At 41.7% G+C, this 4,417-nt stretch overlaps 1 long non-coding RNA gene across 1 annotated transcript; it reads right to left on the bottom strand.

Annotated features, from left to right (window-relative positions):
- Positions 1–450: 450 nt before the first annotated feature.
- Positions 451–4,116, bottom strand: LOC125112255 (uncharacterized). Its single transcript, XR_007131059.1, has 3 exons — positions 3,870–4,116; positions 1,815–1,917; positions 451–1,150 (listed from the first exon to the last, which is right to left on the bottom strand). It is a non-coding gene; the product is annotated as an uncharacterized LOC125112255 (long non-coding RNA).
- Positions 4,117–4,417: the final 301 nt, after the last annotated feature.

The raw sequence follows: 4,417 nt of genomic DNA, 5'->3' as shown, positions 1-4,417 counted from the left end.
CCTTAACTCATTGAGCGAGGCCAGGGATGGAAGCTGCCACCTCATGGTTCCTAGTTGGATTCGTTTCTGCTGCACCAAGATGGGAACTCCCAGATTTTCTCAACCATAGCATGACATTTGGGGTACATGCAAATAATATTAGCTCTGAAACTCTAGGAAAATCAATATAAGAGTTTTGATATGTTCATATGTTACTATTTGTAATCAGTGTTTCATTTGTAAAAGTTAAATAGGTTCTCCAAATCACCTACCTTGGACCTCACTTCATTAAAAGAGGCTTAATTATTTAAATTTGTCTAAAGTTTGATATTTAATTATAGTAAGGAATACATCTATATAAAACATAAAATATATATACCTTCTTTATACATATTACTATATAATATACTAATACATATTATATATTGATAATAAGTCAATACACACAAATTATTTATTGACCCAATATCTACATGTCCTATAAATCCAAACTGAGATATAAGTTGTAATAATGCTGTACCTTGACCTTGCTATAATTTTTCCTTATTGTTAGAAAACCTTAAATATCACAGGGCATGGGTAAGAAAGAGGGAGAAGAAACTAATGTAAATACTCTCCAACAAATCATATTCACATCCTTTCTTGGAGGCCCTTGACCTCTGCAAATCCATATGTTATCTGTCCTTTATCCTTCAAGCATGTGGTCACTGGCTGTGGGCAGGCTCTACGCCAGGGGTTAGTTTGTTTTGATTAATGAACAGTTGACTCAGATTCCATGTGTGACCAGGCTGAAACTGAGCTCTCAGGTCTCTGAAATTTTGGGGATGGAGTAGGAGTGTTAGTGGATGTGGAGAGAAGTGGCCATCAGCTCCAAAAAGGTTTCTGTCTCATTGTTGGAACAGTTAACTCACATTCGGCAGACTGTGTTTTGTGGAGGGTATGGATTAATGAAGATGGGATCATTTCTGAATGCTGCTGATTCTGAGAAGTTTGCCGAGCTGTTTTGGGAAATAAGGAATGAACTGGAGGCCCAGGTAGTTGAGGAGAGTCCTTTTTCCTTGCTGTCTCCAGGACCCAGTGCCACCGGGTCACCCCAAGGGAGCAATCACAGAGGGAACAGAAGGCAGCATCTCTGGCTTGGACTCTGGTGACTTAATAATCAGGAACACAACTGCAGTGACAATAAAGAACAGGAAAACCACCTGATAGAGGATGCCTCCAGGAAGACAGTCTCAGACCATTTTGTGAACACATGGGAGACAGTAATTAAGGAAACTTGGAAAGTATTTCCGAGTGTTTTGAAGGGACAAAACTGGCCTCCAGGGGTTCTGTCACCTGGAGTCAGGATCATGGTCATTTGGGAGTTAAACACAAATATGACCCCATTTTATCACCACTGGCTGATGAGGCTTGATAATTTGGTATGTGCCTACATAGGTTTGTTATGTTTTTAGTATCTATGGTATTTCCAGAACTTTGTAATCAGTAATTATCTTTTTTTGTGTGTGTCTTTTTTTTTTTGCCTTTTCTAGGGCCTCTCCTGCAGAATATGGAGGTTCTCAGGCTAGGGGTCCAATCAGAGCTGTAGCTGCTGGCGTACACCACAGCTCACAGCAATGCTGGATCCTTAACCCACTGAGCGAGGCCAGGGATCGAACCCACAACCTCATGGTTCCTGGTAGGATTTGTTAACCACTGAGCCACGACGGGAACTCTGTAATCAGTAATTATCTTATTAAAAACCTTGCAGGAAAGATATTGTCTCTGATTTACATATAGGACTATGGAGGCTCAGAGTATTTAAGCAGTTTACATGAGGTCATTCAGCTACTTACATGGCAGGTCTTTCTGTTTTCAAAGGCTGGGCTGCATTGCCTCACAACATGAGACTACACCAGATTTCCATTTCCAGGCTTGATTCCAAGGAACACGAGAATCCTGCAAATCAATGGACATGCCACACTTTCAATCTCACTTGATTAGACGTCCACCTGAGGAGTGGCTCTTGACTCAGGCTGGCCAGTCATCATCCCTCGCTCTCCGGGGCTAAGGGGAGGAGCACTTGTATGAAGCAGGGGAGAAGGAGATTCCAAAGAGCAGTGATGCTCTGGGAAGGCAGGTCCAAACTTGCCCACTGTATCTTCCTTCCTGAGGAGGAGTGACATGTAAGTTGGGGCCATGGGGGTCACACGGGTGAGGACGTTTGCATGGTGCCCACGCAGAAGATGCCGTAGGCTTGTCTTGTGAAGGACTCACTGCAGTTATCTCCAGAGCATGAAGCCCTGAGATGGAGGTCATGGTCTCCTCGACAGGAACAGATAACAACTTTTTTTCTTTCCAGACCTGACACCTGAGACCGAACTCAAACTGACCACCCCTTCCTTCCCCTGACCTGGAAAATAGTCCTCAGTGATGGATAAACGGGATTGCCAGTTCTAAGGATACGGATTCTAATCTGCCCTATCAGGTCAACCCAGACCGATTTCTTTGTAAAAGAGTTGCTCAGAAAATTGATTCCTTCGAACAACAGTATAGCAAGCATTTTCCGTTCCCTTCAAAGAATAATGGAGTAACAGAAAAGAAGTTAGAGAACGGGGATCTACATAATTTTCACTCCCCCTGTTGGAGGCAGTAAGAGATAGAGATTGGGCTGGGGTGACATCCAGTGTGTATTGCTTACAGAGAAGTGGCAAATTTCATTTAGCTTGAAATAAACGGTTACCATTTATAATTAAACTTTCAAAGGTTGTTCACTGATTGAAAAACATTATCCCCTGCTCTTGTTTCCAGCTGTGTTTGGAGCTGATTGGCTAATTTAGGGGCAATATGCCTTTGAAATTTGAGTCTGTCGTGCACTTTAACTTGAAACAGACCTGCTAGGAAGAGGAAGCTGGACTGGTGATGTGCTAATTCTTGTTGGTGATTTACCCCCGAGGATCTTTAAGGAACCTGCAACTGGTACATTAAGAAATGAAACTGGAGACAGTTACATCTGGTTTGCTGGATGCTCCTCTCCCCTTAAAAAAAAAAAAATACAGTAGTAACCAAAAATGCTTAGGCTACTTAGTTTGATTAAAATGGATACTTTATCATGGATAAAAGGTTGGAAGATAAAGTGCCCCAGAGAGAAAAGCAAAGGAGATTTGCAAGAGAAGTTATACGTATCAGTAAGTAAATGGAAATTTAAAATTATATATATTATGGAGTTTCTCAGTATGTGCCAAGGTAAAGCTTTTAAAATGTATTCATGTTTTAAGTTGAAGGGCCAAGTGGCTCTGAACCACTGCGGGGCTCACTGGTACAGTTTTATTCTCTCATGGGGTCCCAGGTCCTAAGGGAGAAGCGGGGGTGGATTGGATTGAGGTAGGAAGTAATCAGCTTCATAAAATCTATGTTGTAATAGTGATATTTGTGGCCCCCTTTTTCTGTTAAAAATATTAAAAATCATGTTTTTGATGATATGGGTATAAAAACAAATATATATTAAAACATTACTCAGTGATCAAAACATTTTAATGCCATATTCGTTGAAGAATCAAGATTAATGCGACAATATCCATGATGAACAAAATACCAACATTTTATTTTTCCTTCAAAATTTATTTATTTTTGTCATTTTAGGGCTGATCCTGCGGCATATGGAGGTTCCCAGAATAGGGGTCCAGTTGGAGCTGTAGCCACCAGCCTACACCATAGCCACAGCAGCGTGGGATCCGAGCCACATCTGTGACGTACACCACAGCTCACGGCAATGAGGGATCCTTAACCCACTGAGCAAGGCCAGGCACCAACCGCATCCTCATGGATGCTAGCTGGGTTTGTTAACCTCTGAGCTACGATGGGAACTCCCCAGATACCAACATTTTAAATAAAGACAGGATCAGCTGTACCTTAAAGCTTTCTGAAGCCTCTGGCTGGGGCTGCATCCTCGGCATACTAGGGAGCATGGATGAGGCAGAGGAGGAAGGCTTGTGGTGCAAGTAAAGGTCTGGAGCAGAATCCTTGAGTCCAGGTCCTAGTCCTCCCTCTTCCTTCCCCACTCAGAAGTGCTGAGTATGATCTGACCTCCTTCCACCTCCTTCATAAAGCGATACGTCTGAGCAGCAATGGTGGAAAATATTCTTACCTCTGAGAGAGCATAAAAGTTAATGGTAGGTGGTACACAGATTAATATTTTTTATTTTATTTTATTTTTGCATTTGTTTTAATGTGCATTTAGTTTCATGCATTTTAGAAAATCTGAAACTAGCACATGAAAACCATGGTTTCAATGACATTTTGGTTGAGGACAAGAGTATGTAAAAAGAGAAAACAAAGATCCAGGGAAAATAATTAACAGATCAGTATCTCTTAGCAAAACTGCCGTCAGAAACTGTGTTCTTCAAATGACTTCCTGGTAAGAACTTCCTGGATGGGACAATGACTGAGGCTGGCTGGG

This window comes from Phacochoerus africanus, chromosome 1 (assembly GCF_016906955.1).
Source record: "Phacochoerus africanus isolate WHEZ1 chromosome 1, ROS_Pafr_v1, whole genome shotgun sequence".
Lineage (NCBI taxonomy): Eukaryota > Metazoa > Chordata > Mammalia > Artiodactyla > Suidae > Phacochoerus > Phacochoerus africanus.
This window is presented reverse-complemented; position numbering and strand designations above follow the sequence as displayed.